This window comes from Triticum aestivum, chromosome 1D, assembly GCF_018294505.1.
Source record: "Triticum aestivum cultivar Chinese Spring chromosome 1D, IWGSC CS RefSeq v2.1, whole genome shotgun sequence".
In the NCBI taxonomy this organism is placed as follows: Eukaryota; Viridiplantae; Streptophyta; class Magnoliopsida; order Poales; family Poaceae; genus Triticum; species Triticum aestivum.
In genome coordinates this window covers 30,602,815-30,626,746 of record NC_057796.1, presented here as the reverse complement: position 1 = coordinate 30,626,746, position 23,932 = coordinate 30,602,815, and positions in this window count along the sequence as shown.

Genomic DNA, 23,932 nt, shown 5'->3' with positions numbered 1-23,932 from the left:
GATCCGTGAAGATTAATGGCTTTCAAGCCAAATGATCAATCTTATGGCCACATTCATGGCATAGTTTGTTCAAATGATCTCATATTGTGCAAAAGGGTGCATATTGGAATGGCAAACAATGTTGCCTAAGGAAGTTTTCATTTTCTTTGGACGAAAAAACCATTTTCCATTTTTCGAGTGCCCAAAAGGAGGTTTTTTTGTGAAAAACCTACCAAATAATTGTTGCAAAATTGGACCAAATAATTTTTCTAAAATACTAGGCCATATTTAATGCACAATTGACCAAATGGTTGGGTGTAAAAAGTTTTGATCCACCTCTCGTGAAAAAGACAAATTTCCGCCGGTTTAGTTGGAAGCGGGTCAAATTTGAACTGTAGCTGCCTTGTAGTTTGCTATTTATTTTTTATAAAAATCATTTCTAGGTACATAAGTATCTATTTAATCAGAGAAACACCAAAAAAATTCCAAGATTCAACCACTAGCTAGGAACGGTCATTCCAGCGTTTTGACCGCATTTTGAAACGGGCATAAAAAATTCAAAAAAAATCAAAAAATTGGGAAACCTTCGCATTGTGTCATTATATGTGGCCAAGTTCCCAGGAAAAATAACAAACTTGTAATACGGCAATTATTTTAAAAAAGTGTTCCCACAAACGAGATATCACGTGTGGAGATCAATGGCTTTCAAGCTAAATGATCAATCTTATGGCCACATTTATGGCATAGTTTGTTCAAATGATCTCATATTGTGCACAAGGGTGCATATTGGAATGGCAAACAATGTTGCCTAAGGAAGTTTTCATTTTCTTTGGACGAAAAAACAATTTTCCATTTTTCGAGTGCCCAAAAGGAGGTTTTTTTGAACGACCTCCCAAATAATTGTTGCAAAATTGGACCAAATCATTTTTCTAAAATACTAGGCCATATTTAACGCAAAATTGACCAAATGGTTGGGTGTAGAAAGTTTTGATCCACCCCTCGTGAAAAAGAAATTTCCGCCGATTTAGTTGGAAGCGGGTCAAATTTGAACTGTAGCTGCCTTGTAGTTTGCTATTTATTTATTCCAAAAGTCATTTCTAGGTACATAAGTATCTATTTAATCATAGGAACACCAAAAAAAATTCCAAGATTCAACCACTAGCTAGGAACGGTCATTCCCGCCGTTTTGACCGCATTTTGAAACGGGGTTAAAAAATTCAAAAAAAAATCAAAAAATTGGGAAACCTTCGCATTGTGTCATTATATGTGGCCAAGTTCCCAGGAAAAATAACAAACTTTTAATACGACAATTATTTTAAAAAAGTGTTGTCAGAAACGAGCTATCACATGTGGAATTCAATGGCTTTCAAGCCAAATGATCAATCTTATGGCCACATTCATGGGATAGTTTGTTCAAATGATCTCATATTGTGCACAAGGGTGCATATTGGAATGGCAAACAATGTTTCCTAAGGAAGTTTTCATTTTCTTTGGACGAAAAAACCATTTTTCATTTTTCGAGTGCCCAAAAGGAGGTTTTTTTGTGAAGGACCTCCCAAATAATTGTTGCAAAATTGGACCAAATCATTTTTCTAAAATACTAGGCCATGTTTATTGCACAATTGACCAAATGGTTGGGTGTAAAATGTTTTGATCCACCTCTCGTGAAAAAGACAAATTTCCGCCGGTTTAGTTGGAAGCGGGTCAAATTTGAACTGTAGCTGCCTTGTAGTTTGCTATTTATTTTTTATAAAAATCATTTCTAGGTACATAAGTATCTATTTAATCAGAGAAACACCAAAAAAATTCCAAGATTCAACCACTAGCTAGGAACGGTCATTCCCGCGTTTTGACCGCATTTTGAAACGGGCATAAAAAATTCAAAAAAAAATCAAAAAATTGGGAAACCTTCGCATTGTGTCATTATATGTGGCCAAGTTCCCAGGAAAAATAACAAACTTGTAATACGGCAATTATTTTAAAAAAGTGTTCTTAGAAACGAGCTATCACGTGTGGAGATCAATGGCTTTCAAGCTAAATGATCAATCTTATGGCCACATTTATGGCATAGTTTGTTCAAATGATCTCATATTGTGCACAAGGGTGCATATTGGAATGGCAAACAATGTTGCCTAAGGAAGTTTTCATTTTCTTTGGACGAAAAAACCATTTTCCATTTCTCGAGTGCCCAAAAGGAGGTTTTTTTGAACGACCTCCCAAATAATTGTTGCAAAATTGGACCAAATCATTTTTCTAAAATACTAGGCCATATTTAACGCAAAATTGACCAAATGGTTGGGTGTAAAAAGTTTTGATCCACCCCTCGTGAAAAAGAAATTTCCGCCGATTTAGTTGGAAGCGGGTCAAATTTGAACTGTAGCTGCCTTGTAGTTTGCTATTTATTTATTCCAAAAGTCATTTCTAGGTACATAAGTATCTATTTAATCATAGGAACACCAAAAAAAATTCCAAGATTCAACCACTAGCTAGGAACGGTCATTCCCGCCGTTTTGACCGCATTTTGAAACGGGGTTAAAAAATTCAAAAAAAATCAAAAAATTGGGAAACCTTCGCATTGTGTCATTATATGTGGCCAAGTTCCCAGGAAAAATAACAAACTTGTAATACGACAATTATTTTAAAAAAGTGTTCTCAGAAACGAGCTATCACATGTGGAAATCAATGGCTTTCAAGCCAAATGATCAATCTTATGGCCACATTCATGGGATAGTTTGTTCAAATGATCTCATATTGTGCACAAGGGTGCATATTGGAATGGCAAACAATGTTTCCTAAGGAAGTTTTCATTTTCTTTGGACGAAAAAACCATTTTTCATTTTTCGAGTGCCCAAAAGGAGGTTTTTTTGTGAAGGACCTCCCAAATAATTGTTGCAAAATTGGACCAAATCATTTTTCTAAAATACTAGGCCATGTTTATTGCACAATTGACCAAATGGTTGGGTGTAAAAAGTTTTGATCCACCTCTCGTGAAAAAGACAAATTTCCGCCGATTCAGTTGGAAGCGGGTCAAATTTGAACTGTAGTTGCCTTGTAGTTTGCTATTTATTTTTTCAAAAATCATTTCTAGGTACATAAGTATCTATTTAATCAGAGAAACACCAAAAAAATTCCAAGATTCAACCACTAGCTAGGAACGGTCATTCCCGCCGTTTTGACCGCATTTTGAAACGGGCATAAAAAATTCAAAAAAAATCAAAAAATTGGGAAACCTTCGCATTGTGTCATTATATGTGGCCAAGTTCCCAGGAAAAATAACAAACTTGTAATACGACAATTATTTTAAAAAAGTGTTCTCAGAAACGAGCTATCACGTGTGGAGATTCAATGGCTTTCAAGCCAAATGATCAATCTTATGGCCACATTCATGGCATAGTTTGTTCAAATGATCTCATATTGTTCACAAGGGTGCATATTGGAATGGCAAACAATGTTGCCTAAGGAAGTTTTCATTTTCTTTGGACGAAAAAACCATTTTCCATTTTTCGAGTGCCCAAAAGGAGGTTTTTTGTGAAGGACCTCCCAAATAATTGTTGCAAAATTGGACCAAATCATTTTTCTAAAATACTAGGCCATATTTAATGCACAATTGACCAAATGGTTGGGTGTAAAATGTTTTGATCCACCTCTCGTGAAAAAGACAAATTTCCGCCGATTTAGTTGGAAGCGGGTCAAATTTGAACTGTAGCTGCCTTGTAGTTTGCTATTTATTTTTTCAAAAATCATTTCTAGGTACATAAGTATCTATTTAATCAGAGAAACACCAAAAAATTCCAAGATTCAACCACTAGCTAGGAACGGTCATTCCCGCCGTTTTGACCGCATTTTGAAACGGGCATAAAAAATTCAAAAAAAAATCAAAAAATTGGGAAACCTTCGCATTGTGTCATTATATGTGGCCAAGTTCCCAGGAAAAATAACAAACTTGTAATACGGCAATTATTTTAAAAAAGTGTTCTTAGAAACGAGCTATCACGTGTGGAGATCAATGGCTTTCAAGCCAAATGATCAATCTTATGGCCACATTCATGGCATAGTTTGTTCAAATGATCTCATATTGTGCACAAGGGTGCATATTGGAATGGCAAACAATGTTGCCTAAGGAAGTTTTCATTTTCTTTGGACGAAAAAACCATTTTCCATTTTTCGAGTGCCCAAAAGGAGGTTTTTTGTGAACGACCTCCCAAATAATTGTTGCAAAATTGGACCAAATCATTTTTCTAAAATACTAGGCCATATTTAACGCAAATTGACCAAATGGTTGGGTGTAAAAAGTTTTGATCCACCCCTCGTGAAAAAGAAATTTCCGCCGATTTAGTTGGAAGCGGGTCAAATTTGAACTGTAGCTGCCTTGTAGTTTGCTATTTATTTTTTCCAAAAGTCATTTCTAGGTACATAAGTATCTATTTAATCATAGAAACACCAAAAAAATTCCAAGATTCAACCACTAGCTAGGAACGGTCATTCCCGCCGTTTTGACCGCATTTTGAAACGGGCATAAAAAATTCAAAAAAAATCAAAAAATTGGGAAACCTTCGCATTGTGTCATTATATGTGGCCAAGTTCCCAGGAAAAATAACAAACTTGTAATACGGCAATTATTTTAAAAAAGTGTTCTCAGAAACGAGCTATCACGTGTGGAGATCAATGGCTTTCAAGCCAAATGATCAATCTTATGGCCACATTCATGGCATAGTTTGTTCAAATGATCTCATATTGTGCACAAGGGTGCATATTGGAATGGCAAACAATGTTGCCTAAGGAAGTTTTCATTTTCTTTGGACGAAAAAACCATTTTTCATTTTTCGAGTGCCCAAAAGGAGGTTTTTTTGTGAAGGACCTCCCAAATAATTGTTGCAAAATTGGACCAAATCATTTTTCTAAAATACTAGGCCATATTTAATGCACAATTGACCAAATGGTTGGGTGTAAAAAGTTTTGATCCACCTCTCGTGAAAAAGACAAATTTCCGCCGATTTAGTTGGAAGCGGGTCAAATTTGAACTGTAGCTGCCTTGTAGTTTGCTATTTATTTTTTTCAAAAATCATTTCTAGGTACATAAGTATCTATTTAATCAGAGAAACACCAAAAAAATTCCAAGATTCAACCACTAGCTAGGAACGGTCATTCCCGCCGTTTTGACCGCATTTTGAAACGGGCATAAAAAATTCAAAAAAAATCAAAAAATTGGGAAACCTTCGCATTGTGTCATTATATGTGGCCAAGTTCCCAGGAAAAATAACAAACTTGTAATACGGCAATTATTTTAAAAAAGTATTCTCAGAAACGAGCTATCACGTGTGGAGATCAATGGCTTTCAAGCCAAATGATCAATCTTATGGCCACATTCATGGCATAGTTTGTTCAAATGATCTCATATTGTGCACAAGGGTGCATATTGGAATGGCAAACAATGTTTCCTAAGGAAGTTTTCATTTTCTTTGGACGAAAAAACCATTTTTCATTTTTCGAGTGCCCAAAAGGAGGTTTTTTTGTGAAGGACCTCCCAAATAATTGTTGCAAAATTGGACCAAATCATTTTTCTAAAATACTAGGCCATATTTATGCACAATTGACCAAATGGTTGGGTGTAAAATGTTTTGATCCACCTCTCGTGAAAAAGACAAATTTCCGCCGGTTTAGTTGGAAGCGGGTCAAATTTGAACTGTAGTTGCCTTGTAGTTTGCTATTTATTTTTTATAAAAATCATTTCTAGGTACATAAGTATCTATTTAATCAGAGAAACACCAAAAAAATTCCAAGATTCAACCACTAGCTAGGAACGGTCATTCCCGCCGTTTTGACCGCATTTTGAAACGGGCATAAAAAATTCAAAAAAAAATCAAAAAATTGGGAAACCTTCGCATTGTGTCATTATATGTGGCCAAGTTCCCAGGAAAAATAACAAACTTGTAATACGACAATTATTTTAAAAAAGTGTTCTCAGAAACGAGCTATCACATGTGGAGATCAATGGCTTTCAAGCCAAATGATCAATCTTATGGCCACATTCATGGCATAGTTTGTTCAAATGATCTCATATTGTGCACAAGGGTGCATATTGGAATGGCAAACAATGTTGCCTAAGGAAGTTTTCATTTTCTTTGGACGAAAAAACCATTTTCCATTTTTCGAGTGCCCAAAAGGAGGTTTTTTTGTGAAGGACTCCCAAATAATTGTTGCAAAATTGGACCAAATCATTTTTCTAAAATACTAGGCCATATTTAATGCACAATTGACAAAATGGTTGGGTGTAAAAGTTTTGATCCACCTCTCGTGAAAAAGACAAATTTCCGCCGATTCAGTTGGAAGCGGGTCAAATTTGAACTGTAGCTGCCTTGTAGTTTGCTATTTATTTTTTCAAAAATCATTTCTAGGTACATAAGTATCTATTTAATCAGAGAAACACCAAAAAAATTCCAAGATTCAACCACTAGCTAGGAACGGTCATTCCCGCCGTTTTGACCGCATTTTGAAACGGGCATAAAAAATTCAAAAAAAATCAAAAAATTGGGAAACCTTCGCATTGTGTCATTATATGTGGCCAAGTTCCCAGGAAAAATAACAAACTTGTAATACGGCAATTATTTTAAAAAGTGTTCTTAGAAACGAGCTATCACGTGTGGAGATCAATGGCTTTCAACCTAAATGATCAATCTTATGGCCACATTCATGGCATAGTTTGTTCAAATGATCTCATATTGTGCACAAGGGTGCATATTGGAATGGCAAACAATGTTGCCTAAGGAAGTTTTCATTTTCTTTGGACGACAAAAACCATTTTCCATTTTTCGAGTGCCCAAAAGGAGGTTTTTTGTGAACGACCTCCCAAATAATTGTTGCAAAATTGGACCAAATCATTTTTCTAAAATACTAGGCCATATTTAATGTAAAATTGACCAAATGGTTGGGTGTAAAAAGTTTTGATCCACCCTCGTGAAAAAGAAATTTCCGCCGATTTAGTTGGAAGCGGGTCAAATTTGAACTGTAGCTGCCTTGTAGTTTGCTATTTATTTTTTCCAAAAATAATTTCTAGGTACATAAGTATCTATTTAATCATAGAAACACCAAAAAAATTCCAAGATTCAACCACTAGCTAGGAACGGTCATTCCCGCCGTTTTGACCGCATTTTGAAACGGGCATAAAAAATTCAAAAAAATCAAAAAAATTGGGAAACCTTCGCATTGTGTCATTATATGTGGCCAAGTTCCCAGGAAAAATAACAAACCTATAATACGATAATTATTTTAAAAAAAGTGTTCTCAGAAACGAGCTATCACGTGTGGAGATCAATGGCTTTCAAGCCAAATGATCAATCTTATGGCCACATTCATGGCATAGTTTGTTCAAATGATCTCATATTGTGCACAAGGGTGCATATTGGAATGGCAAACAATGTTGCCTAAGGAAGTTTTCATTTTCTTTGGACAAAAAAACCATTTTCCATTTTTCGAGTGCCCAAAAGGAGGTTCTTTTGTGAAGGACCTCCCAAATAATTGTTGCAAAATTGGACCAAATCATTTTTCTAAAATACTAGGCCATATTTAATGCACAATTGACCAAATGGTTGTGTGTAAAAAGTTTTGATCCACCTCTCGTGAAAAAGACAAATTTCCGCCGATTCAGTTGGAAGCGGGTCAAATTTGAACTGTAGCTGCCTTGTAGTTTGCTATTTATTTTTTTCAAAAATCATTTCTAGGTACATAAGTATCTATTTAATCAGAGAAACACCAAAAAATCCCAAGATTCAACCACTAGCTAGGAACGGTCATTCCCGCCGTTTTGACCGCATTTTGAAACGGGCATAAAAAATTCAAAAAAAATTCAAAAAATTGGGAAACCTTCGCATTGTGTCATTATATGTGGCCAAGTTCCCAGGAAAAATAACAAACTTGTAATACGGCAATTATTTTAAAAAAGTGTTCTCAGAAACGAGCTATCACGTGTGGAGATCAATGGCTTTCAAGCCAAATGATCAATCTTATGGCCACATTCATGGCATAGTTTGTTCAAATGATCTCATATTGTGCACAAGGGTGCATATTGGAATGGCAAACAATGTTGCCTAAGGAAGTTTTCATTTTCTTTGGACGAAAAAACCATTTTCCATTTTTCGAGTGCCCAAAAGGAGGTTTTTTTGTGAAGGACCTACCAAATAATTGTTGCAAAATTGGACCAAATCATTTTTCTAAAATACTAGGCCATATTTAATGCACAATTGACAAATGGTTGGGTGTAAAAGTTTTGATCCACCTCTCGTGAAAAAGACAAATTTCCGCCGATTCAGTTGGAAGCGGGTCAAATTTGAACTGTAGCTGCCTTGTAGTTTGCTATTTATTTTTTTCAAAAATCATTTCTAGGTACATAAGTATCTATTTAATCAGAGAAACACCAAAAAATTCCAAGATTCAACCACTAGCTAGGAACGGTCATTCCCGCCGTTTTGACCGCATTTTGAAACGGGCATAAAAAATTCAAAAAAAATCAAAAAATTGGGAAACCTTCGCATTGTGTCATTATATGTGGCCAAGTTCCCAGGAAAAATAACAAACTTGTAATACGGCAATTATTTTAAAAAAGTGTTCTCAGAAACGAGCTATCACGTGTGGAGATCAATGGCTTTCAAGCCAAATGATCAATCTTATGGCCACATTCATGGCATAGTTTGTTCAAATGATCTCATATTGTGCACAAGGGTGCATATTGGAATGGCAAACAATGTTGCCTTAGGAAGTTTTAATTTTCTTTGGACGAAAAAACCATTTTCCATTTTTCGAGTGCCCAAAAGGAGGTTTTTTTGTGAAGGACCTCCCAAATAATTGTTGCAAAATTGGACCAAATCATTTTTCTAAAATACTAGGCCATATTTAATGCACAATTGACCAAATGGTTGAGTGTAAAAGTTTTGATCCACCTCTCGTGGAAAAGACAAATTTCCGCCGATTCAGTTGTAAGCGGGTCAAATTTGAACTGTAGCTGCCTTGTAGTTTGCTATTTATTTTTTCAAAAATCATTTCTAGGTACATAAGTATCTATTTAATCAGAGAAACACCAAAAAATTCCAAGATTCAACCACTAGCTAGGAACGGTCATTCCCGCCGTTTTGACCGCATTTTGAAACGGGCATAAAAAATTCAAAAAAAATCAAAAAATTGGGAAACCTTCGCATTGTGTCATTATATGTGGCCAAGTTCCCAGGAAAAATAACAAACTTGTAATACGGCAATTATTTTAAAAAAGTGTTCTCAGAAACGAGCTATCACGTGTGGAGATCAATGGCTTTCAAGCCAAATGATCAATCTTATGGCCACATTCATGGCATAGTTTGTTCAAATGATCTCATATTGTGCACAAGGGTGCATATTGGAATGGCAAACAATGTTGCCTAAGGAAGTTTTCATTTTCTTTGGACGAAAAAACCATTTTCCATTTTCCGAGTGCCCAAAAGGAGGTTTTTTGTGAAGGACCTACCAAATAATTGTTGCAAAATTGGACCAAATCATTTTTCTAAAATACTAGGCCATATTTAATGCACAATTGACCAAATGGTTGGGTGTAAAAAGTTTTGATCCACCTCTCGTGAAAAAGACAAATTTCCGCCGATTCAGTTGGAAGCGGGTCAAATTTGAACTGTAGCTGCCTTGTAGTTTGCTATTTATTTTTTCCAAAAATCATTTCTAGGTACATAAGTATCTATTTAATCATAGAAACACCAAAAAAATTCCAAGATTCAACCACTAGCTAGGAACGGTCATTCCCGCCGTTTTGACCGCATTTTGAAACGGGCATAAAAAATTCAAAAAAAATCAAAAAATTGGGAAACCTTCGCATTGTGTCATTATATGTGGCCAAGTTCCCAGGAAAAATAACAAACTTGTAATACGGCAATTATTTTAAAAAAGTGTTCTCAGAAACGAGCTATCACGTGTGGAGATCAATGGCTTTCAAGCCAAATGATCAATCTTATGGCCACATTCATGGCATAGTTTGTTCAAATGATCTCATATTGTGCACAAGGGTGCATATTGGAATGGCAAACAATGTTGCCTAAGGAAGTTTTCATTTTCTTTGGACGAAAAAACCATTTTCCATTTTTCGAGTGCCCAAAAGGAGGTTTTTTTGTGAAGGACCTCCCAAATAATTGTTGCAAAATTGGACCAAATCATTTTTCTAAAATACTAGGCCATATTTAATGCACAATTGACCAAATGGTTGGGTGTAAAAAGTTTTGATCCACCTCTCGTGAAAAAGACAAATTTCCGCCGATTTAGTTGGAAGCGGGTCAAATTTGAACTGTAGTGCCTTGTAGTTTGCTATTTATTTTTTCAAAAATCATTTCTAGGTACATAAGTATCTATTTAATCAGAGAAACACCAAAAAAATTCCAAGATTCAACCACTAGCTAGGAACGGTCATTCCCGCCGTTTTGACCGCATTTTGAAACGGGCATAAAAAATTCAAAAAAAATCAAAAAATTGGGAAACATTCGCATTTTGTCATTATATGTGGCCAAGTTCCGAGAAAAATAACAAACTTGTAATACGGCAATTATTTTAAAAAAGTGTTCTCATAAACGAGCTATCACGTGTGGAGATCAATGGCTTTCAAGCTAAATGATCAATATTATGGCCACATTTATGGCATAGTTTGTTCAAATGATCTCATATTGTTCACAAGGGTGCATATTGGAATGGCAAACAATGTTGCCTAAGGAAGTTTTCATTTTCTTTGGACGAAAAAACCATTTTCCATTTTTCGAGTGCCCAAAAGGAGGGTTTTTTGTGAAGGACCTCCCAAATAATTGTTACAAAATTGGACCAAATCAATTTTCTAAAATACTAGGACATATTTAATGCACAATTTACAAAATTGTTGGGTGTAAAAAGTTTTGATCCACCTCTCGTGAAAAAGACAAATTTCCGCCGATTCAGCTGGAAGCGGGTCAAATTTGAACTGCAGCTGCCTCATAATTTGCTATTTATTTTTTCCAAAAATCATTTCTAGCTACATAAGTACCTATTTAATCATAAATACATGGTTTGGTGGCGATACGTCGAGGTTTGGGCGGTGGCCGAGGGCCCCAACTCTAGAGCGCGTAAACTCGCATGCCCGCCGCATGGTCACCACATGACCGTGGCGTTGCCATGTGTTCTGGGCGGCCTAGGCATGTCTAGTGGGTTGGGCACTCCCCAGGTAGGTGCTAGGAAGAAAATTACAACATAACATTCTCATGAGGAGACCGATCGATGCTCAAACATGAATTAGCAGCCAAGTGCTTGATTAGCGGTACGGGAAATGTACATGGCTAATGGGCGTGAGTTTTGGATGAGGATGATCAGTTACTAAGAAGACCATCTTCACAAATTTTCAGCTCAAAAGGAGGAGCCGAGGTGGTACTTGCTTTGCAAAGTACCACACTGGACATAAATACGAATGTTGAAGATGGGCTCAAAATAATGAATGGATTGAGCTGGCATTTGGTGGAGGATGGTTATTTGGGCATAGGGAAAGCACCGTAGAAAATGGATACTATTTGGAAATGCCAAAGTGGTACTTCCTTCACAAAGTGTTGTTCTGAACAGAATAGGAAAATGAATATTTTTGAATTATTTTTGAACTAGGCAAGGAAGGTTTTTTACATATTTGACGAAGATATGACCCAAAGAATTTATGAGATTTTTTTGGGAATTTTGGGAATGACAGAAATATAGGTTGCTTCACAACCTGGGGCAAAAATTGCCACATGGACATGACACATAGGCAAAACTGATGAGGTGGCGCCTAGTCATAGCAACCCACCACAATTTACAAGGTTATGACCATCTATATTGGTCGTGATCAGCTAGAAATAAGGCAGCGGACCAATGCTATCTGCTTTATGACCATTTTGTGTAAGGAAATTACGACCTTTCTGACCAAAATGGTCGTTATAGTTTAGGGTTTGGAGCCCCCCGAACAGCTTTTGACCAATTGGTCTGAAATGGTCATAGATCTATGACCAATTCTTCCAGGGTCACTGACAGAAGGTCACTAGTTAACATATTTCTTATAGTGCCAAAGCTAAGCACTTCTCCCATTGCAAGAAAGATCAATCTAGTAGGCCAAACTAAACCGATAATTCGAAGAGACTTGCAAAGATATAAAATCATGCATATAAGAATTCAGAGAAGAACCAAATAATATTCATAGATAATCAAGTTCGTAAACCCACAATTCATCAGATCTTGGCAAACACACCGCAAAAGAGTATTACATCGAATAGATCTCCAAGAACAACGAGGAGAACTTCGTATTGAGAACCAAAGAGAGAGAAGAAGCCATCCAGCTAATAACTATGGACCCGAAGGTCTGTGGTAAACTACTCACCCATCATCTGAGAGGCTATGGTGTTGATGTAGAAGCCCTCCGTGATCGAATCCCCCTCCGGCAGATCGCCGGAAAAGGCCCCAAGATGGGATCTCATGGGTACAGAAGGTTGCGGCGGTGGAAAAGAGGTTTCCTGGCTCCCCTGGATGTTTTCAGGGTAAAAGAGTATATATAGGCGAAAGAAGTAGGTCGGTGGAGCTACGAGGGGCCCACGAGGGTGGGGGCGCGCCCTCCTGCCTCGTGGCCGCCTCGTTGCGTCTCTGACTTCCACTCCAAGTCTCCTGGATTGCGTTTGTTCCAAGAAAGATCCTCGTGAAGGTTTTGTTCCCTTTGATATTCCTTTTCTGCGAAACACTGAAATAGGCAAAAAAACAGCAATTTGCACTGGGCTTTCGGTTAATAGGTTAGTCCCAAAAAATAATATAAAAGAGTATATTAAAGCCCATTAAACATCCAAAACAGATAATATAATAGCATGGAACAATCAAAAATTATAGATACGTTGGAGACGTATCAGATATTTATTATTCCCTTTATATTGGATGAGAAGCCAGACGGCACCTTCATACTGAGCAGACATTCAAAGAAGATTTCCTTCTCTTCTTTGGTAAGAGCGTAGCTGGCAGGACCTTGATACTGCTTTGGATGCATGTCGTCGTTTTCGTGCACACATTTGCTGGTCCTCCCATGCCTTCGGTGTATCTTTGGTCTTCCCATACACGCCCAAGAAGCCTAGCAGGTCCACGCAAAGATTCTTCGTCACGTGCATCACGTTGATTGCAGAACGGACCTCTAGGTCTTTCCAATAGGGTAGGTCCCAAAATATAGATTTCTTCTTCCACATGGGTGCGCGTCCCTCAGCGGCATTCGGAACTGATTGTCCGCCAGGATCCTCGTGAAGGTTTTGTTCCCTTTGATATTCCTTTTCTGCGAAACACTGAAATAGGCAAAAAAACAGCAATTTGCACTGGGCTTTCGGTTAATAGGTTAGTCCCAAAAAATAATATAAAAGAGTATATTAAAGCCCATTAAACATCCAAAACAGATAATATAATAGCATGGAACAATCAAAAATTATAGATACGTTGGAGACGTATCAGATATTTATTATTCCCTTTATATTGGATGAGAAGCCAGACGGCACCTTCATACTGAGCAGACATTCAAAGAAGATTTCCTTCTCTTCTTTGGTAAGAGCGTAGCTGGCAGGACCTTGATACTGCTTTGGATGCATGTCGTCGTTTTCGTGCACACATTTGCTGGTCCTCCCATGCCTTCGGTGTATCTTTGGTCTTCCCATACACGCCCAAGAAGCCTAGCAGGTCCACGCAAAGATTCTTCGTCACGTGCATCACGTTGATTGCAGAACGGACCTCTAGGTCTTTCCAATAGGGTAGGTCCCAAAATATAGATTTCTTCTTCCACATGGGTGCGCGTCCCTCAGCGGCATTCGGAACTGATTGTCCGCCAGGACCCTTTCCAAAGATTACTTGTAAATCCTTGACCTCATCACTAGTACGGAGGACGGGATTCTTCCGGTGATCTGCCTCACCTTTGAAATGCTTGCCTTTCTTTCTTAAGGCATGCTTGGTCGGAAGAAATCGACGATGTCCCAGGTACACATTCTTCTTGCATTTGTCCAAATATATACTGTCAGTCTCATGTTAACAGTGTGTGCATGCGTGGTGTCCCTTGTTTGTCTGTCATGAAAGGTTACTAAGAACAGGACAATCATTGATGGTGACAAACAGCAACGCATGTAGGTCGAATTCCTACTGTTTGTGCTCATCCCACACACGTACACCTTTTCCATTCCACAGCTGTAAAAGTTCTTCAACTAATGGCCTTAGGTACACATCAATGTCATTGCCGGGTTGCTTAGGGCCTTGGATGAGCACTGGCATCATAATGAACTTCCGCTTCATGCACAACCAAGGAGGAAGGTTATAGATACATAGAGTCACAGGCCAGGTGCTATGATTGCTGCTCTGCTCCCCAAAAGGATTAATACCATCTGCACTTAAACCAAATCATACGTTCCTTGCGTCACCTGCAAAGTCCCCCCACTTTCTCTCGATTTTTCTCCACTGTGACCCATCAGTGGATGCTATCAACTTCCCGTCTTTCTTATGGTCTTCCTTGTGCCATCGCATCAACTTGGCATGCTCTTTGTTTCGGAACAAATGTTTCAACCATGGTATTATAGGAGCATACCACATCACCTTGGCATGAACCCTCTTCCTGGGGCGCTCACCCTCAACATCACCAGGGTCATCTCGTCTGATCTTATACCGCAATGCACCGCATACCGGCCATGCGTTCAATTCCTCGTACTCACCGCGGTAGAGGATGCAGTCATTAGGGCATGCATGCATCTTTTGCACCTCCAATCCTAGAGGGCAGAGAACCTTCTTTGCTTTCTACGTATTGATAGGCAATTCGTTATCCTTTGGAAGCTTCTTCTTCATAATTTTCAGTAGCTTCCCAAATCCATTGTCAGATACACCATTGTCTGCCTTCCATTGCTACAACTCCAGTGTGGTACCGAGCTTTGTGTTGCCATCTTCGCAATTTGGGTACGACCCTTTTTCATGATCCTCTATATGCGATTGAACTTCAACTTCTCCCTTTCACTTTCGCATTCTCTCTATGCATCAACAATGACCCGATGAAGATCAGCATCGGGCATCGTCTGGTGCCTCTTGACCTTCAGCTACCCCTGTTGCATGATCATCGTATTCAGGGAACATAGGATTGTCACCATCCTCTTCTTCTTCATTGTCTTCCATCATAACCCCTCTTTCTCCGTGCTTGGTACAAACATTATAGTGTGCCATGAAACCCTTCTCAAGCAGGTGCAAGTGAAGATTTTTTGAGTTAGAGTAATCCTTCATATTCTCACAGACAGGGCATGGACAATACAAAAAACCATTCTGCTTGTTTGCCTCAGCCACTTCAAGAAATTTATGCAGGCCCTCAATGTACTCGGAGGTGCGTCGGTCACCATACATCCATTGCCGGTTCATCTGCATGCATTATATAATTAAGTGTATCAAAAACTATTAGAAATATTATGAATAGAGAAGTGACAAAATTAATACAAGTTCATCATCACATTAAAACCAAAGTACAGTAGTGATCAAATGTTATTTCTGGAAAAGTAAATACATAAAGTTCATAGTTCTCATAGAACAACATACAACTCTCTAAAGCATCTAATTAAAACATACATTGAAACTAACAAACAACTATGTAAAACATTCAAATGCAACAACAAATGCGATCATAATCGCAACTAAGATGATCCAACAGCATAATGATACCAAGCCTCATTATCAATGGCATATTTTCTTATCTTTCTAATCTTCAAGCGCATTGCATCCATCTTGATCTTGTGATCATCGACGACATCGGCAACATGCAACTCCAATTTCATCTTCTCATCCTCAATTCTTTTCAATTTTTCTTTCAAATACTCATTTTCTTTTTCAACTAAATTTAACCTCTCGACAAGAGGGTCGGTTGGAATTTCCGGTTCACATACCTCCTAGATAAAAACATCTATGTCACATTGGTCGGGATAATTGTCATAAACACTAAATGAAACAAATATTCTAAAATCTAATATACCACATCTGAATCATAGACCGGTCGAGGGCCGACGGGGGCGGATACCAAAACCATGGCACTATATAATAACAAACAATAATACAAGTAAGAAATTTATACAAGTATCTATCTAAATCATACAAGTAAGACATTTTTTCTTTTAAAAAGAAGATAAGAAAAAGAGGCTCACCACGGTGGTTCCAGGGACGAGATCGGCGTGGGCGATCGATGACGATGAGGACGGGGACAGGACGGCACCCTACACATGTGCAGACTCTAAGAAGTTAATTTGAGCTCAAATTGTGCATCTAAATTAAAAGAACTCCCACATACACTCCTACACTAAAACCCACAAACCACTCTACTTCTAGAGCATTTGAAATGAGCTAAACTAGAAGTGAGAGATGAAAGGATGAAGTAGCTAACCTTTTAGAACAATTGTGTAGTTGGTGCACCGCCAAACCTAGACAAATCTTGGGGAAAACGGAGCTTGGAGGTCGATCTTGGAGAGGAGAAAGCTTAAGTGTGGCTCAGGCATTTCATCGGACACCTCATGTGCATAGGAGGTGAGATCAGAGCAGCACACACCTCCCACACGCCGGCCGGCCAAAAAACAGAGGAGTGAGCAGGCAGGGGCGAACATATATATAGGCATCTCTTTAGTCCCGGTTTGTGGCTAGAACTGGGATAGAAGACTGACCTTTAGTCCCTGTTCCAGCCACCAACCGAGACTAAAGGGGTTGCGCCAGGAGCGAGGACCTTTAGTCCCAGTTCGTGTCTGGAACCGAGACTAAAGGGGTCAGACGAACCGGGACTGGTGTCTGCCGAGGTCCGGCCGACGTCCTGGCCTCACGAACCGGGACCGATTCACCCATTAGTCCCGGTTCGTAACACGACCGGGACTAATGCACTTATCTGGCCTGGACCAAAGCCCTATTTTCTACTAGTGCGTATGCATCATCTATTGTGTTTTTGATGTTGGAGTTTATGCCAGTTCTTCACCAATGGAGGTTTCACACCTTTGTATCATAGGCATACTCCCCTGCCACATCTTACTATATCAAACAAGCTTGAGTTTGTTGTATTCAGGGCTCACTTGCATAAGTTTTGGCAGTTTTGGTTTCCATGCATCCATCTGTTTTGCTTAGGCCTTTTTGTTGCACTCTAGCGGTAGTACCGCTCTGGTGCTTTGTAATGGGTTCAATCTTGTGGTGCTCTATATCCCAGAGACAAAGGGGACAAGACACATATTTGTATTGTTGCTATTAAGGGTAAAATGGTGGGGTTTATTCATATTGATTGGGTTTACTTTGTCTGCATCATGTCATCTTGCTTAAGGCGTTACTCTATTTTTCATGAACTTAATACCATAGATGCATGCTGGATATCGTTCGATTGGTGGAGTAATAGTAGTAGATGCAGGCAGGAATCGGTCTACTTGTCTCTATGTGATGCCTATATACATGATCATTGCCTTGAATATCATCATAACTATGCACTTTTCTATCAATTGCCCAACAGTAATTTGTTCACCTACCGTATGCTATGTGTTCGAGAGAGAAGCCTTTAGTGAAAACTATGGCCCCGGGTCTACTTTAATCATATATAAAAATCAAAAAAATACCTGGCTGCAATTTTATTTGTTTTATTTTGTTTTGCAATTTACTTTTATATCTATCACTATCAGAATTAATCCTTGCAAGTAACGAGTTCAAGGGGATTGGAAACCCTCTTGCCCGCATTGGGTGCAAGTATATGCTTTTGTGTGTAGGTGTTGTTCACGAGGCTTTGTGTGATTGTCCTACTAGATTGATACCTTGGTACTCACCGAGGGAAATACTTATCTCTACTATGATGCATCTCCTGCCCTCTTCGAGGAAAATCCCAACGCAGCTCACAAGTAGCAGGAAGAATTTATGGCACTGTTGCCGTGGAGACATCATCAAAACCTATCAAGTACCTTCACACAAACTATCATCTACTCACTCTACTTTTTGTTTGCCTTTGCATCTCATTTTCATCTCCCCCACGTATTATAAAAAATACAAAAACACAAAAAATATTTTCTTTGTTTGTATGTTCGTTTGCTTGTTTTGCTAGAAGTTGTTATCATGTCTGGATTTGTTATCGCTAAGGGTGAGAGTGAAGATAGTAAAACTTTTAAGATGGAAACCCCCGTAAATTTGGATACTAAAACCTTCGTGACAGGGAGTGGGAATATCATAGGTAAAAGTATTATTCAAGAGTTCTTCACTTTTACGGGAACGTTGGTGTGTAATGATATCCTTGTTCTTAAAAGAATCAATAGTCATGTCCAAGCTATTTCTACACTCATTATTAAACTTGAAAGAAGATTCATGCATACTTATCGTACTTTGCAAAGATTTTTTTGAGCTACCCGCCATAAACAATGCTAAGGCTAAAAATATAACCACTCTTATTCTCATGAATGAATTTGACTATATAGTGCAAGAAGCTAGAGAAATCTTTGATTTTTATAATGCGAATTATGAGTGTCCTATGATATATGAAATTTTATATGATAGAGATTTTATGAGGAGATATATGTCTCGTGATCATCATGCTTTTGAGGAAAATGTTAAAAGAAAGTCCCCCTTTACATTTAATCCAATAAGTATTTAATGGTATTAATTATCAATATTTTTGGATCGTAAAAGGGAATCAACAAGGTTTTGAAGAACATTTTCTTGAAAATGCTAAAATCCTAATAGATGATGAGTTCACCATTACTTATGAAAAGTCCCTCTATGACCATGTCTCCCAAGATGTTAAAACTTTTAATGTATCAATGAATAAGGATAGCCCGTTCCACCATTTGAGTTCTCCTAATAGGAAGGCTATGTATGAGAAAAGGGAGTTAGTTAAAAGCATTTATGATGATGCTATGTATAGGGAGATTATGAAATCTAAGGAAGACAATACTTGAAACTATGCCTTACACCTAGCTAGGGGCGTAAAACAATAGCGCTTGTTGGGAGGCAACCCAATAGTTATCTTAATTTTCTTCTTTTTGTTTCTGTTTTTGGGTGTTCACACAATTATGCTACTGTTATGATTGTGTTTTCATGTTTCAATTAGTGTTTGTGCCAAGTAAAGCCTTTGGGATGATTTGGTTGATAGTTGACTTGATTCTGTGAAAAAACAAAAAGTTTTGCTTCCAGTACGTGAATTTTCATAAATCACTGGAACGTGATAAAATTATGATTTGTTTAAACATTATTGATATACAAATTTCCCACGTTGTCCTTACTTTTTTAAAATGGAGTTCCAGAAGTATAGTGTTTGTTCAGATCATTACAGCATGTTCTATTTTAGACAGATTCTGTTTTTATTGCATATGCTCTTGTTTTGATGATGCTCTGGACTATATCGAGGGTATAAGTCGCGAAGAAGTTAGAATAATAGGTATTATGCAAGATTAAAATTTGAATGGGTTCATAACAGTACCTAAAGTTTATGATTTGCTTATTATACTAAAGGATCTCACGAGGTTCTGTTGAGTTTTGTGGGCTGAAGTTTTTAAGTTTTGGGTGAGATCATGATGGATGAAGGAATAAGGAGCGGCAAGACCCTAAGCTTGGGGATGCCCAAGGCACCCAAGGTAATATTCAAGGAGACCCATGTGTCTAAGCTTGGGGATGTCGCGGATGGTGTCCCCTCTTTCATCTACAATCTATCGATATATCACTTGAAGCTATATTTTTATTCATCACATGATATGAGCTTTGCTTGGAGCGTCCTGTATTATAGTATTTGCTTTGTTTGCTTTTTAATTTGCCACAATCATTATTTGCTACACACACCTTTTGAGAGGGACACACTTTTATTCGCGATTTGTTAGAATACTCTGTGTGCTTCACTTATATCTTTTGAGCTAGGCTGTTGCTCTAGTGCTTCACTTATATCTTTTAGAGCATGACAATGGTTATATTTTAAAGAAATAGTTGCACTCTCATGCTTCACTTATATCTTTTTGAGAGTCTAATAAATAGTAATGGCAATATACACGTGTTATGAAATTGGTCCTGATATTATAGGTATTCAAGGGGGATATAATAAAAACTTTCATGTAGACCACTAAAAAGGAAATGTATGGTTTAATAATATTGATGTCGTAATATGAAAGGGTATAGTTTCATGATCATTAGTTACTAGAAGTATCGGTATTAAAGTTTGTTGTCACTGTTCATCTAAATGTTGGTCATGGCATGACGAGGAAGTTCGAGCAATCTTAGGTCTGGTTGAAATCCCCTGTGCTGTTACAATCGGGGGTTGATACGTCCATTTTGCATCATGTTTTCCTACTGTTATTTATAATGTTGTTGATAAATATAATACTTTTTGATGCAATTATAATGCCTTTTCTCTCTTAATTTGCAAGATTTACATGAAGAGGGAGATTGCCGACAGCTGGAATTCTGGACCTGAAAAAGCTATATCAGAGATACCTATTCTACACAACTCCAAATGAGCTGAAATTTAATGGAGAATTTTTATGGAATATATAAAAAATATGGGGGCAAAGAAGTACCGGAGGGGACCCACCAGCTGCCCACAAGGAGGTAGGGCGCGACCACCCCCCTAGGCGCGCCCTAGTGCCTTGTGGGGCCCCTGGCAGGCCTCCGCCCCCATCTTCTCCATATAAAGGGTTTTGACCTAGAAAATAATGAAGAGAGGACTTTTGGGATGAAGCACCGTCATCTCGAGGCGCAACCTGGGCAGGAGCACTTTTGCTCTTCGATGGAGCGATTCCGCCGGGGACACTTCCCTCCAGGAGGGGGAAATCAAAGCCATCGACATCACCAACAACTCTGTCATCATGAGAGGACCAATCTTCATCAACATCTTCACCAACACCATCTCATTTGAAACCCTAGTTCATCTCTTGTATCCGGTCTCCATCTCAAAACCTCAGATTGGTACATGTGGATTGCTAGTATTGTTGATTACATCTTGTAGTTGATGCTAGTTGGTTTATTTGGTGTAATATTATATGTTTAGATCCTTGATGATATTAAATACCCCTCTGATATTGAACATGAGTATGGTTCGTGAGTTGTTACTTTTGTTTTTGAGGACATGGGAGAAGTCTTGTCATAAGTAGTCATGTGAATTTGGTATTCGTTTGATATTTTTATGATATGTATGTTGCTTCCTTTAGTGGTGTCATGTGAACGTGACTACATGACACTTCACCACACTTGGGCATAAGGGAAGGCATTATGGAGTAATAAGTAGATGATGGGTTGCTAGAGTGACAGAAGCTTAAACCCTAGTTTATGCGTTATTTCGTAAGGGGCTGATTTGGATCCATATGTTTCATGCTATGGTTAGATTTATCTTAAACCCTTTTCTTCGGAGTTGGTTTAGGAGTTGGTTCAGGAAGTGTCCAATTATTCTCATTACTCAACATATTATTCAATAGTAATTCGGCTTGATCAACAGTTCTTTCCCTGAAAACACAACCAGGTGGCCTTTGTATGCATCGGTTAGTCCATTATAAAAGATATCAAGTATTTCATTTTTCTTGAGAGGATGATCGGGCAAAGCAATAAGTAATCGGAGAAGCCTCCCCCAAGCTTGTGGGAGACTCTCTTCTTCAATTTGCACAAAATTATATATTTCCCTTAAGGCAGCTTGTTTCTTATGAGCGGGGAAATATTTAGCAGAGAAGTAATAAATCATATCCTGGGGACTACGCACACAACGAGGATCAAGAGAATTAAACCATGTTTAAGCATCACCCTTTAAAGAGAACGGAAATAACTTAAGGATATAGTAGTAACGAATTTTTTCCTCATGAGTGAATAGGGTGGCTATATCATTTAATTTAGTAAGATGTGCCACAACAGTTTTAGATTCATAGCCATAAAAAGGATCAGATTCAACCAAAGTAGTTAACTCAGGATCGACAGAGAAATCATAATCCTTATCAGAAATACAGATAGGTGAAGTGGCAAAAGCAGGGTCATATTTCATTCTAGCATTCAAAGATTTTTCCTTCAGCTTAGCTAACAGTTTCTTAAGATCATATCTATCTTTGCAAGCAAAAAAGTCTCTAGCAGTTTCCTCATCCATAACATGACCCTCAGGCACATTAGGCAATTCATATCTAGGGGGAGAATCTTCATCATCACTTTCATCAATATTATCAGTTTCAATAATTTCATTCTCTCTAACCCTAGCAAGTTGTTCATCAAGAAATTCACCTAATGGCACACTATTATCAAGCATAGAAGTAGTTTCATCATAAGTATCATGCAAAGCAGAAGTGGCATCATCAATAACATGCGACATATCAGAATTAATAGCAGGAGTAGGTGTCGCAAGTTTACTCAAAACAGAAGGTGAATCAAGTGCAGAGCTAGATGGCAGTTCCTTACCTCCCCTCGTAGTTGAGGGATTAATCTTGGTTTTCTCGTCTTTCAAGTTCCTCATAGTGACCAACAGATATAAATCACAAGTGACTCAAAGAATAGAGCTATGCTCCCCGGCAACGATGCTAGAAAATAGTCTTGATAACCCACAAGTATAGGGGATCGCAACAGTTTTCGAGGGTAGAGTATTCAATCCAAATTTATTGATTCGACACAAGGGGACCAAAGAATATTTTCAAGTATTAGCAGTTGAGTTGTCAATTCAACCACACCTTGAAAACATAATATCTGCAGCATAGTATTTAGTAGCAAAGTAGTATGGAAGTAACGGTAACAGTGGCAAAGGTAATAGTAGCAGTTTGGTAGTAATTCTAACAGTAGCAACGGTAAAGTAACTAAGCAAAGATCAATATGTGAAAAGCTCATAGGCATTGGATAAGTGATGGATAATTATGTCGGATGCGATTCCTCATGCAACAGTTATAACATAGGGTGACACAGAACTAGCTCCAGTTCATCAATGTAATGTAGGCATGTATTCCGAATATAGTCATACGTGCTTATGGAAAAGAACTTGCATGACATCTTTTGTCCTACCCTCCCGTGGCAGCGGGGTCCTATTGTAAACTAAGGGATATTAAGGCCTCCTTTTAATAGAGTACCGGACCAAAGCATTAACACTTAGTGAATACATGAACTCCTCAAACTACGGTCATCACCGGGAGTGGTCCCAATTATTGTCACTTCGGGGTTACCGGATCATAACACATAGTAGGTGACTATTGACTTGCAAGACAGGATCAAGAACTCACATATATTCATGAAAACATAATAGGTTCAAAATCATGGCACTCGGGCCCTAGTGACAAGCATTAAGCATAGCAAAGTCATAGCAACATCAATCTCAGAACATAATGGATACTAGGGATCAAACCCTAACAAAACTAACTCGATTACATGATAAATCTCATCCAACCCATCACCGTCCAGCAAGCCTACGATGGAATTACTCACGCACGGTGGTGAGCATCATGAAATTGGTGATGGAGGATGGTTGATGATGACGACAGTGATGGATTCCCCTCTTCGGAGCCCCAAACGGACTCCAGATCAACCCTCCCAAGAGAGATTAGGGCTTAGCGGCGGTTCCGTATCGTAAAACGAGATGAATCCTTCTCTCTAGTTTTTTTCTCCCCGAACGTGAATATATAGAGTTGGAGTTGAGGTCGTTGGAGCCTCAGGGGGCCCACGAGGCAGGGGGCGCACCCTCCACCCTCGTGGACAGGGTGTGGCCCCCCTGGTGTTGATTCTTTCTCCAGTATTTTTTATTAATTCCAAAAATATTCTCCGTAAAGTTTCAGGTCATTCCGAGAACTTCTATTTCTACACAAAAATAACACCATGGCAATTCTGCTGAAAACAGCGTCAGTTCGGGTTAGTTCCATTCAAATCATGCCAGTCAGAGTCCAAAATAAGCGCAAAAGTGTTTGGAAAAGTAGATACGTTGGAGACGTATTAATAGCAGCCTCTTTTTGTGAAACATTTGCTACTCACGTTGATC